Raw genomic sequence first — 14,016 nt, forward strand, 5'->3', positions numbered from 1 at the left:
AAATTTGCAAACATGAGTCACCAAGGAGACTTGTGTTTGAGGAGGAGGGCAGTTTGCTGAGCTAAGAACCAGTAGGCTGTTAGGAAAGGTGGAAAGGACTCCTTGTAAACCTATTGCAGGGCATGTGTTAAATATCTGTATTTCTGATTTCCATTTGCTACCAAAGACAAATACTGATATGGTGAAACTGAAACAAATTATGCAAGCTGTCGAATAGAGATGTCATAAAATTTCAGGAGGGTGGGGAGAACTTCAGGGAGTTTGATTTCAGACTGCTTTAATAACAAGTGTGATATTATTATTCATAAATGACCTTTTTGAAGTATTTGCTGTGTGCCAAGCACTGTTGAATATGCTTTACATGTTTCACTAATCCTCAGAACAACCTTATGACATAGAACTATTAATTTTCCCATATTACAAATAAGGAAACCATAGAACAGAAAATTTAAGAAACCGGCGTTATGTGATTTACTAACAAGAAGGCACTTAGAAACCAAAACGTTTTGCTGTGGGTAATTGGAACAGTTGGTAATTGTGGCCCTGCCTGGTATGATCACCAATGGGCAGGAGAGGATTTTTGTAAATGGTCTGGTTCTCCAAAGAGAGTAATTCAGAATATATCATATTCTCCTAAATTGCCTTGCAGAGTGGATGGGGCTAGAACCCTATGGGACATGGGGATGCTGGCAGTGAAGGGAAGGGGAGGGGAAACTGTCCAAAAGAGCAATGCTAGAGAACCCCATTAATCACCTCAGCATTTGCTGAGCTTTGGATGCAGGGGACAGCAAGTAAGTGATTCAAGTAGAAACCAGCTGTTCCGTCTGCTTGCCATGGAACCCTGGAGCTGTGCTGTCTGCCCTTGGAGCATGATCGAAACAAGAGTCCAAGTTGATGGACAGCAAAGTTCCCAGGTTAAGCAGAGCTGGGTCTGCAAGAGCTAGAAGACAGAAAATAGCATATGCAGTCCTCACATGCTGGGATCAAAGCTGGCCACCTGCCCTTCTGGCAGCCCAAGACCTTCCAGGGCTTCTCAGCTACTCATCTCCATCCACTGTCCCTGGCTCTGGCTCCTGCTGGGCACTGGATGTGCCTGGAGGAATTGCTGGGGAGGTGGGCAGACAGGAGGAGGCTGGAGCATGGTTGTTGCATATTGGAGGAAACTACCACCTTCAGCATGGCCTGAGCCCCGGCACCTGACAGCCCTCTTTAGAATCAGCCCTTGGGAAGTCAGAGTGGGAGTCAGAAAGAGGGAACAGCAGGGGCAGCAAATCACCCTGCATGCAGCCTGCACACAAAGTTGGCATGCAGGGGAAAGCCGATTAAAGCAAACATCAAGAGCAGCCCACTGATGGGAATGAAGTCACCGAGTGGTATGATGCCCTTTTGGAGGATGGGCAGAACCTCTGGCATTGGCTTGGAGATGGGGGAGTGGAAAGGGGACAGGAATATGGCACTGGAGGGGGGAGCCAAACTTGCTTCTGCTCCTTCCTCTCCCAAATGCCTCCCTGAGTCACTGTGACATAGTTAATAAAAATAATGGCTGCTGTTTATGTAGTGTTTACATTATGTTAAGAGCCATTCTATCAAATCCTCACGACAACCCCGTGGGGTTGATAGAATCTTCTGATGAAGTTTATGTAATCTACCAAATCACACAGTTGAGAAGGAATCCATCTGTGTGACTCCAAATCCATTTTTAATCCCTCTCCCTTCCTGCTGATCCTAACCTGGAACTCCCAAAGCTAGGAAGAGAGGAGGCAACCACTAGAGCCCAACTACCGAGGAGCAGGTGGGTCAGTGTTAGGGATGGAAAAAAAACTCAGTGTGGAGTGGGCACGTGATGTATCCAAGGGCATGGAGCTCAGTTCTAAGATGCAGGTTGGGTAGGGCTCAGGCATCTTCAGTCCCCACCACTGGTAGCCTGCTTGTACCTTCACGCATCTCTCACACCCAGCTGGCTCTTGTGACCCTCTTGTATAAATTGCCTCTTGTATAAATTTTCGACGGTGTGACTTCTTCCTAGATTGTTCTACCCTGCCATCCAACAGGATGACCCTTCCAGCAAGGCCTCCAGAAAGAGTCCTCCAGCTCCAGTTGTCCAGCAATGCCACATGGGAACATCCAGGCTAGGACATCAGCGCAAGCATTGGGCTGACACCCCCGTCGGACGGGACAGATGTCTTGAGTTTAACACTAGGCTCGAATCTACTGACCAGGAAAAGACACCACCTGACTAGTGTCCAAAACAGAGAATGTGTCCAAGCTATTTGTGTTTAAAAGACGGCTCATTCATCGACTGTGAAGGCCATGGACACTCATCTGTGCACAAGTGTTTCTAAAGAGGCCCCCGGGGTCTGAGCTGCAGCCAGTTCTCTCCACCCCCACCCCAAAGGCTGCCCTGGACCACCTGCTCTGGCTCTGCCCTCCCACGTACCCCTTTTTCCCTTCCTTTCCCTCCTCTCCGTGTTCCTGGAGGCTGTTCTTGGCTCCACCTTTGTTTGGCTGGATGCCTTTGTAGAGAACACTCAACCTCTATGTTCTTCTGTTTCTTCCACTGGAAAACGGAGGGAATTATGGTTACCATCTTCCTTGGGGGGGTGAAGAAGTCCTTGCAAAGAATAGCCTTGTGAAGATTCAAAACACATGGACTATTTGGAAGAAAAGTTGCTGTACAATTCTTTGAGGTCATTTTTATTTATTTTCCTGGCTTGCAATCCTGAAAGGCTCAAGTGGGCCAAAAGGCAAACCTGCCCTTTCCAGAGGCCCTCTCCTGTCAAATTAATCTGACAACTCACTGGAACAGGAGGCTGGAAGGGAACGTGTGCCCAGGAGGTTAACGGTGCAATTCCCTGCCCTAGACAGGAAAGAACGCAGACCGGGAGAGCTGGGTGTCCTACCCAGGCTCGGAACGGTCACGTACCTCTCTCTGCCTAGGCTTTCTCACCCACATAATAAGGGTGATAATGTCAAATTTACCCTGGAGAGTCTTTCACACTGTCTACACTGAACTTCACAATAACTCTGAGAGGCTGGCAGGGAAGGGGTTATTATCTCCATTTTACAGAGGAAGAAATTGTTTTGTGCAAAGTCACGAGGATAACAAGTGGGGACTACATTTCAGACCTTGTGTCCACATAACTCGTGGTCACCCAGAACATACCCTGACCTTAGCCTGGTGTATAAGTCAAATGAAAAAATGTACCGCAAGGCTGTCTAGAAGAAGATAAAGCTCTGTATAATGCTGTCCAGGAGAAATATAATATAAACCACACCTGTATTTTCTAGTAGACATTTAAAAAAATGGAAATGATGTTATTATATTTTATTTATCCAATATTTTAGCCACATATATATATCAAAAATATTACCATTTCCACAAATAATCAGTATAACAAAATTATTGAGATATTTCACATTCCTTTTTTCCTACTCAGCCTTCGAAATCTGGTGTGCATCTTGTACTCCCAGCAAGTCTCAATTAGCACCAGCCCCATTTCAAGTGCTTGGTAGCCCCATGTGGGACAGCCCAGCTCTCTAGCCAGCAGGACACTGTTTCAAGCTCCTCCTATGAGGCCATTTCCAATTCAGGAGCAATGAGAATGAACATAGGCCCAGGCTCCGAGGAGTTGGAGAACCCGGGGTCAGAGGCCAAAGCCATCTGAAGGATTATACCGTCCAGGGATTTCCAACCTTTATTTTTTTTCAGTGGAGCCTTTTCCACAACAACAATCTGATAGGAAACCTCAGTGGGTGAAAGAGATCATATCAGAGATACTCTAGATGAAGGGGTCAGACCAGCAGCCAAGCCTCTCCAAGATGTCCCCTGAAGGTGTCCTCAGAGTTTTAAGAATTTAAATATCACAGATTAAAACTATTAATTAATAACTCCACACACCCCCACAGCCTTGGACCAGGGCTCAGGGCCATGGCTGGGCCCCTCCCAGCCTTCCCTCCATCCCCTTACTGGGAAGTGGGAAAGGGTAATGGATCACCGCCGAGTGCCTGCAACTTCGGGAACTTTCACAGACCCTCACAACTTTGTGGCATTGGAATTATTGGGCTTATTTTGCAGAAGTGGAAACCAAGGCTTAGAGAGAAGTGACTTGCTCACGTTCACGCAGCTAGTAGGTGGAAAAATCCATTCCCATCTACCTGTCTGCCTCAAAACTCCACGGCCTTTCCACCAGACCACTGTTTCCACCCCACTTCAGAAAGCACTCCCGGTGAAAAGGTATCTGCATATAGCTCAGGCCTGCGTACCTCTTAGGATATTAAATATCCGAAGTCTATAGGAGCACAAGTTTTTAACGTGCTTCATAGGCTGTTTAATTCAGGCTTTGAGATTGTATGTCTACTCTACAGGGTCTAAAGTATCACACAATTATAAAAGGTTGTTTTCAAGTTTCTCATATGTAGATATATTTTGTGAGGGGCATAATTTAAATGCACCTACAGGCCTAAAACCATGCTATGAAAGAGTGTGGAGTCACCTAACATTTACTGGGTGCCCATCTGTGCCAGAAACTTCAAAGATGTATCATCTCATCCCCTATGCATGCCCCTTTCAGAGAGAAGGGTGTATTCATTTCCTAGGCTGCTGTAACAAAGTACCCCAAACTTGGTGGCTTTAAATAACAGGAATTTATTCTCTCACAATTCTGGAAGCCAGAAGCCCAAAACCAAGGTGTCGGCAGGGCCGTGCTCTCTCTGATGACTCCAGGGGACGATTCTTCTTTGCCGTCGTGACTTCTAGTGACATCCAACAATCCTTGGCCTTCTGTGGCTTATGGCTGCACAACCCCAGTCTCTACCCCCGTCTTCTCGTGGCCTCCTCCCCTGGGTCTCTGGATCTCTTCTCGTCTGATAAGGACACAGTCAGACTGGAATGAGGGCCCATCCTACTCCCATATGACCTCATCTTAGCTAATTATGTCTGCAATAACCTGATTTCCAAATAAGGTCACATTCTGAGGCACCGGGGTTTAGTATTTCAACATATCTTCTTGGGCACACAGTTCAACCCTTAGCAAAGGGTGACGACGGTCAGAGAGGACAAAGGTCTAATAGTTAGGAAGAGACAGAGTACAGCCTGCTGCTGCTGTATTTTGGGAAGGCGGTCTTCCTCCTCAGATGTACTATTTGCCCACAAAAGGAGGTGATATTTTCCCCTCCCAGAGATGGTGCAGTAAAGACAGAGGTCCCTCCTCCCTGTGGACACTCTACCACAGTGTGGCTCCAACGCAGCACTCAGTGATTCAGCCCAAATGGGAATGGGAGCAGTGAGAGGCAGGCGAGGGGATAAGAGCCTTCATCAAAAAAAAAAAAAGATCAAGAACATCAGATCTGTAAAATTGGGTGTTAAAGTGACTAAATTGATTTTTCACTCTAACAATAAATAAGCACATGAAGGACCAGTATGATGCTCAGGAGAAGGAGTTCTTTGTTGCTTTTGTGTTCTTAGTAGAAAAAGGACACAATGGTTTGATGTAGCACAGCTCAGTGAATTTAATGTTATAAAAGAGGAAGCATGAAGATGCTTCAGAGTAAATTTATCTTTTAGGAAACAACTTCACTAGTTTGAAACAAAAATGATTTTTGTAAAGCAGGTAGGTGTTCAGGATAGTACCACCCCTCCAAAATGGTCATGTGCTTGCTCAGAAGTCATACGGACCTGGGCTTGACCCCCAGTCTGGACACTTACTAGCTGTGTGACCTTGGATAAGTTACTTAACCAATCTGAGCCTTGGTTTCATAATCTGTAAAGTGGGACTAATAACAATGCTGATGCCACTGGGGGTATGGCAAAGATTAAATGACATGAAATAAAGCATTACCCAATACACAAGTTGGCAAATATTTTATGTTCAATAATTAAATGATAACTCTTCTTATAATAATTTCTGTTAGCCTAGACGTAAAGTCAATTTTCAAATATCCCAGACAGCTCTTGCTCTCTTAGCCCACAAATGCTGATCCATATGCACCACCCCATAGCCACAGGGAAAACGCCTCCCTACCTCGAGGCAGTCTCATCTGGGAGGTGATGGGTAAAAAAGTAGCATAGAAGGTGAAACCCTGTTTCTTCTTGGAGCCGTCCCAATCCACTTCATACAACCTGATCTCTCCATTCTGTTACTTTCTCCAACTCTAAAGTCGTGGTGTATTGGAAACTTACAGCACCACACAGACAGCAAAACAGATTAACGGTAAAAAAATTTCAATCATAGCTCACTTTGCCTCCTCAGCTAGAATTCTGAGGGCAGTGATCACATCATTACATTTTGTTATGTTCCCGCCAGGGTCCCAGCACTGGAGAGCAGTACACATCCACTGGTCGATTATCCTTCTTGGAGTGGAGGATGGACACTGGGCACCGTGGGAGGGTCTGTTTTTAGGTCTTGTCCTCAGAGCTCCCTCCAGCCTTCAGCAGCCCCTTCCTGAAGGAGGCGCTCTCATCATCCAGGAGCTCCTCTGTCTACTTGTCTGCCATCTTTCATCTCAGTAATGGAGAGCAAATGAAGGCAGGTGACAGTGTTCTGTAAATGGTAAGGCAGGCTGTGCACTTATCAATTTATTATTACTAAATGAAGAAATCAATACAGATATTTATTGACTGTTTCTACTCCACACGGCATTTTCCACTTGGATAAGTTTTTGTTTTTGCTTTTGTTTTCCTCTTCTGCCCTCTTCATAATAGAAATCCATTACAGACTTTTGGGAAGGGGGTGAGTGGGAAAGTGCATCAATTATCTTGCTGTCTGTCAAACCACTCCAAAACTCAGTGGACTTAAACAACAACCATTTATTTGCTTACGATTCTGTGGGTTGGCAGTTTGGACAGGGCTCAGCTGGATGACTCCTCTCCATTCCTTGTGTTGTCAGCTGGATTTCCTGGTGTGTTTGTGGTCAGTTGGCAAGTTGGCAGGAAACTGGCTGGTCACAGGTGTCCACACCCACATGTCTGGCATCAGGCTGGGTCGGTGGACTGAGGTGCCTCAGTTCTCTGTCTCATAGCCTCTCTCCTCCAGGAGGCTAGACTGAGCTTCTTTGCATGATGTGATGAGTAAGAGCAGAAGCTGCAAGACCTCTGTTCCAGTTTGCTAATGCTGCCAGGATGCAAAATACCAGAAATGGATCGGCTTTTAAAAAGGGGGTTTATTTGGTTACAAAGTTACAGTCTTGGGGCCATAAAAGTGTCCAAGGTAAGGAGTCAACTATAGGGTACCTTCCCAGAAGAATGGCCAATGGTGTCCAGAAAACCTCTGTTAGCTGGGAAGGCACGTGGCTGGCGTCCATTTGCTCCCAGGTTGCATTTCAAAATGGTGTTCTCCAAAATATTGCTCTTGGGGCATTTTGCCCTCTCTTAGCCGCAGCTCCTCTCCAAAATGCCACTCACAGCTGCTCTGAACTCCATCTGTTTGTCAGCTCGTTTATATGGCTCCAGTGATTTAATTCAGACCCACCCTGAAAGGGTGGGGTAACACCTCTGTGGAAATTATCCAATCAAACCTTTCACTCACAGTTGATTGAGTCACATCTCCATGGAAACACTCAAAGGATTCCAACCTAATCCACACTAATATGTCTGCCCCCACAAGGTTGCATCAAAGATAATGGTGTTTCGGAGGCCATAATACATCCAAACCGCAACACCCGCTAAGGCTGAGGCTCTGAGCCAAACAATATAACTTCCACCACATTCTTTTGGTCAGAGTAAGTGACAGGGTCATCCCGGATTCAAGAGGAAGGAAAATAGATACCACCTCCTGATGGGAGAAGTGGTGTATGTGATCAGAGATGGAGGGAATTGCTGGAGACCATCTTGACAAATAATCCATGAAGCAAATTTGCTTGGGAGATAAACTTAACATAGACACTCAGGCTTGAATTAGTGAGAGCCTGTGGGCTAACAGTCAAATTTTTCCATTTCTTGTCTGGCCTTGATTTTGGAGGATCAGTCAGCTTTAGTCCATACATTATTTTCTTCCTAATCAAAAATCCTGCTCTTATCTCCCATCTCCCTAGAGTGGTGAGCCATTCTTTCAAGCTGCCTTTAAATGTCTTTTAAATTCATTCACTTCTTTTTTTTTTCTTTATTGCTTTCTGCAGCAGTGCCAATCCCTCTCTGTTGCCACCCATCTCGGGCAAGTCACCATCTCTTCTTGCCTGAACTATTGACTGCAATAGTTTCCTAACAACTCCTCTTGTTTAAATGTCCCTTCCTCTGGGAAATTTTGTTGACCTCACCTGGCGTTGAAAAATATATCCTGTGGGTTGGCAGAATCATAATACCTGAAAGATGCCACACTCTAACCCTAGCATGTTATATTACATGATGTGCTGGTTTGTATATATTATGTCCCCCAGAAAAAGCCATATTCTTTAATACAATCTTGTGGAGGCAGACATATTAGTGTTGATTAGGTTGGAACCTTCTGACTGAGTGTTTCCATGGAGATGTGACCCACCCAACTGTGAGTGACACCTTTGATTAGGGTGTGACCTCTTGATTGAATGTTTCCATGCAAATGTTGTCCCACCCATTCAGGGTGGGTCTTGATTAGTTCTCTGGAGTCCTATAAAAAGAGCTCACAAACAGAGGGACCCCAGAGAGCAACTGAGACTGACATTTTGAAGAGGAGCTGCAGCCTAGAAAGGAACATCCTTGGAGAAAACCATTTTGAAACCAGAACTCCAGAGCAGATGCCAGCCGCAGGCCTTCCCAGCTAACAGAGGTTTTCCAGACGCCAATGGCCATCGTCCAGTGAAGGTACCTGACTGTTGATGCCTTACCTTGGACACTTTATGGCTGTAAGACTGTAACTGTGTAATCAAATAAACCCCCTTTTATAAAAGCCAATCCATTTCTCGTGTTTTGCATTCTGGCAGCATTAGCAAACCAGAACACAGGGTAAGGGAGGATTAAAGTTGCAGGTGGAATTAAGGTTGCTAATCAATTCCCCTTTAGGATTATCCTGAATTATCCAGGTGAGTACAATGTAATAACAAGGCTCATTATGGAAGGGCCAGGCAGAAGAGGAGAGGCAGAGGGAGACACGAAATAGGGAAGAAGTCAGAAGGAGATGAAACCCTGCCGATTTTGGTGCTGGAGGGAGGTGGCCAAGAGTCAACGAATTCAGACGGCTTCTGAAAACTGGAAGAGGCAAGACAGAATTCTCCCTGAGAACCTCCAGAAAGGAATGCAGTCCTGCTGACACCTTGATTTGAACCCAGAGACACGTGTAAGACTTCTAACCTACAATGTGTGTTAAGACGCCAAGTGTGTACACATTTGTTACAGCAGCAGTGGGAGACTAATACATACCCTCAGCCAATTTAATGGTCTCACCCATGACAGACAGCCACCCTAGAGCTGAGGATTGGGAACGGGTGGGGGTGAAATGAGAGAAATGAGGTGAGGTCCCCGGATTTGGTATGAAGGAGTGGCACATTTCCTGTGCACATTGTGCATGTTTCTTATCAACAATAAATAGTGATTTTCATTGTCATACACAAGGTATTTTTATGCAGCTATGTCCAAACTGTTACTCCAAAATCAAAGTGTCCAAGCATCAAACTGGTTATGCCAAAAAGCTGTTGAAATCAGCTCCTTCAAAATGGCAGGCCTAACAAACCAGCCCATTCAACACTCAGCTGAAATGAAATATAAGGAGCAAGAGTCATAAGAGGCCACCTCATCCTTCACCACACCTTCTAGCAGATCCATGCTGGACCACTTTGGCTCCTGCAGGCCCAGCTCTTAACCTAACACTGTCACTTTAATTACCAAGATTTTCTTTGAGTTCACGGGGTCCATTCAGCCAGACCAGATTTTAAGATGTTGGGAAAAAATTCAGCTGCTATTATCATGCTCTAGAATCAGATTAAAACATCCTTTACTGTGTTACCTTTCAGATTCTTGGAGTATTTCTGGGGCTAGTGACTGCATAAGGGCAAGCCCCATGTATTTCTAGGGAATCATAACTGGCAAGTAGAGGTAGAGAAAATTATCCCACTGAGCTAAGAAAAATAAATTCCATCCTGATTACTCACTGTAGTTCAAAGTGAGTGGACCTATAGGTTGAGGTGACTGGAAAATATTCAAATGTTAAACTGCAAAGTACCTGTAATTGCTTCCTAAATGCTCTCCTTTCTAAATCAGCTTCATTCCTACCCAACCCATTCTCCATATAACTGCTGGAGTGACCTCTTGAAAGCACGCATTTGTCAGACATTCTCCTGCAGAAAATGGACACAAATTGAGAAGCTGCACAGACAAAGTGACATTCCCAGGAATCAAGTGTCTGGGCAAGTCGCAATATCCCCTGTTCACAGTGAATTCAGGAAAGATTGAAGACACTTGACCAAATCTGGACCAATCAGGTTCTCTCCATCTTTCCCCAGAATTTGCTAACTTGAGCTGACACACAGCCTAGAAGGTGGTTGGAGCCAAGTCAATTTTTGCCAACATCCTAGAGAATGGCTACAGACTGCTTCAGGCTTAACCACAGTCTACAAATTTTCCAGCCCAACTTTCTTTGCTTCCCTCTTTCCTCTGAAAGGAGTTAGACCTGCATTGCAGCCCAACACTCTCCTGGCCTCCTGCATCAGCTCACATCCCACTTTTTCTTATAGCTCTCATCATCTCCTGCATCTCTAATCCTATCTTGGTGTAGGCTTTTCAGAGGACCTGTTTGCTTTTTTATGATGTCATGTGCCTTGCTCCTCTACCCTCTAGAGGCGTGTTTAGATTCAAATGGATTGATTTTTCTTTTAACAAGAGTACCTCATGGGTGGTGTTATGCACATCATCTTGCATCATAGAGAGAATTTCCCAGAGTCTTCATAGCAGAGACCCACAGTGCTGCCTGATTCCTGATCTTCCCAAGGCCTGTTTAGTTACCAGCTTCCTTATATAAACACCACTTTCTCTTATGTTTTCTTCTAGAAGTTTCATTGTTTTAATTTTTCTTTTTACCTTTATGTTCAATTTGGAGTTAATTTTTGTATCTGGTGTGAGGTAAGGGTCAAGTTTCTTTTTCTTTTTTTTTTTTTTTCCCCAAATGCTTATTCTTCCAGCATCATTTGTTGAAAAGCCTATCCTTTCCTCATTGGGTTATTTTGGCATGCTTGTCAAAAATCATGCAACTATATATACCTGGAGCTGTTTTTGGACTTCCTGTTCCATGATTATCCTTATGCCAATACCACATTATCTGGATTACTGGGGCTTTATAAGTTTCGAAACCAGGTGGTGTAAGTCCTCTAACTTTGTTCTTTCACAAATTGTTTTGGCTATTCTAGGTCATTTGCATTTCCAAATACCTTTTAGAACCAGCTTGTCAATTTCTGCCAAAAGAAATCCTACTAAGGTTGTATTTGGAGTGCACTGGATCTGTAGATCAATTTGGAGAGAATTGATACCTTATCAATATTGAGTCTCACAAAGCATAAATATTGTATTTATCTCCATTTATTTAGGTCTTTAAAAATTTCTCTCTGTGATGTTTTGTAGCTTTTAGCATGTAGATCTTGCATTTATTTTGTTAAAATTTTCGTAAGACTTTCATGTTCCTTGATCTTGTAAATGGCATTTTAAAGATTTCTTTTTCCATTTAGACATTGCTAATACATAGAAGTACAACTAATTTTTGTATATTGACCTTCAATCCTGTGACTTTTCTAAATTCACAAATTATTTCTAATAGTGCTTTTTGTGGGTTCCTTAAGATACTCTATGTACACAAGCATGTCAATTGAAAAATAGAGCTTTACTTTTTCCAATCTGTATGCCATTTATTTCTTTCTCTTACCTTATTATACTGATTAGGATTGCCAATACAAAGTTGAGTAGAAATGGTGAGGAGAGATAACGTTGCCTTCTTCTCAATCTTAAGGGAAAAGCATTCAAACTTTCACAATTAAATATGCGGTTAACTGTAGGATTTTCATAGATGCGCTTTATCAGGCTAAGGACGTTCCCTTCTGTTTCTAGTTTGTTGAGACTCTTTATCCTGATTGTTCAATTTTGTCAGATGTTTTCTCTGCATCTATTGGGATGATTATACAACTTTTCTCCTTTGTTCTGTTATTATGGGGAATTTCAAATGATCAATTTTCAAATGTTAAACAAACCTTGAATTCCTAGGATAAATCACACTTGGTCAAGATTATTATTTTTAATTATTACTGGATTTGATTTCCTAATTTTTAAAGGAATTTTTGCATCTGTGTTCATGAAGGACATTATTCTATAGTTTCCTATTCCTTTTTCTTTTTTTTTTTTTTTTTTTTTTTTTGGAATGTCTTTGTTTGGTTTTGGTATCTGGGTAATGCTGGCCACATAAAATTAAATTAATTGGGCAGGATTCTCTTTTCTACTTTTAACAGAGTCTGTGTAAGACTACTATGATTGCATATTTATTGGAACTCACTGTTCTAGTTTGCTCAAAGCAGATACCATGAAATGTGTTGTCTTTAATAATGGGAATTTATTAACTTACAAGCGTACAGTTTTGAGACTGAGAAAAATGTCCAAATTAAGGCATTATTAGGTGATGCTTTCTTCCCTAAGAGTGGCTGCCAGCGATCCTGGACTCCTCTGCACATGGCAAGGCACATGGTAGCATCTGCTGGTCTCTGCCTTCCCTTCCAGGTTTCTTTGCTTTCAGCCTCTTGCTTCTGTGGCTTTTTTTTTTCATCCAGATTTCATTCTCTTATAGAGTAAAAGGATTAAGACCCACCTTGAATGTGGTGGGTCACATCTTAAGATCCTATTCACCAAAAGATCCTACTTACAATGGGTCCACATCCACAGAAATGGATTAACTTCAAGAACATACTTTCTGGAGTTCATACAGCTTCAAACCACCACCCTCACTATTGAAACCACCTGGCCCTTGATTTTTTTGTTAGGAGAAGATATTAAATTATGATATCAATTTATGGGAAATTCAAGTTTTCTATTTCCTCTTGAGTCAGTTTTAGTAGATTGTGTCTTTAAATGAATTGGTCCATTTCATTTAAATTGTCCTATTTTTGACATAAAATTGTTCTGAATAATACCTTTTTATACATTCAATGTATGAAGGCTCTATAATTATGTCCCCTATTTCCAATTGGTTCCCAATCTTTATTATTTCCTTCTTTCTGTTTACCTTATATTTATTTTGTCTTCTTTTTCTAGTTTCTTAAGATAGAAGCTTAGATAATTAGTTTTAGTCCTTTCTTCTTTTCTAATATAAGCATTGAAAGCTATAAATTTCCCTTTAGGCATTGCTTTAGTTGCATTCCACTAATTTTGCTATGCTATGCTTTCAGTTCAAAATATATTCTAATTTTCCCTTGTGATTTCTTCTTTGACCTATGAATTATTTTAAAATATATTATTAAATATCCAAATATTTTAGGGTTTTCCAGCTATCTTCCTGTTAATTTTATGATTTAATTCTGTTGTAGTAAAAGAACAAACTGTATGATTTCAATCCTTCTAATGTTATTGAGATGTTGTATGTCCCAGCACATGTTCTATCTTAGTGAATGCCCCAAGTATACTTGAAAAATGAGTATTTTGCAATTGTTGGGTAGAGAATTATATAAATGTCAATTAGGCCAAGTTGACGGATAATGATATTCAAGTCTCCTATCCTCACTGATTGTCCATCTATATAGTCTATCGATTACTTACAGTCGCTATAATTTCCAACTATATGTATGAATTTGTTTATTTCTTTTCAGTTGTGTTAGATTTTGCTTCATACATTTTGAACCTCTGTTGTTAGGTGCATACAAATTAAAGACTGTTTTGTCTTATTGTTAAATAAACCACATTTTTTTATGAGATGTCCCTTTTATCCCTGATAATATTCTTTGTACTAGGTCGAAATCATCTGATGATAATATATCCACTCTAGCTTTCTTTTGATTTCTAGTTTCATGTACGTTCTTTTTCATTCTTTTACTTTTAACTTACCTGTATCTTTATATTTAAAGTGTGTTTCTTGCAGACACCTT

The sequence above is a fragment of the Choloepus didactylus genome, chromosome 2 (assembly GCF_015220235.1).
Source record: "Choloepus didactylus isolate mChoDid1 chromosome 2, mChoDid1.pri, whole genome shotgun sequence".
Lineage (NCBI taxonomy): Eukaryota > Metazoa > Chordata > Mammalia > Pilosa > Megalonychidae > Choloepus > Choloepus didactylus.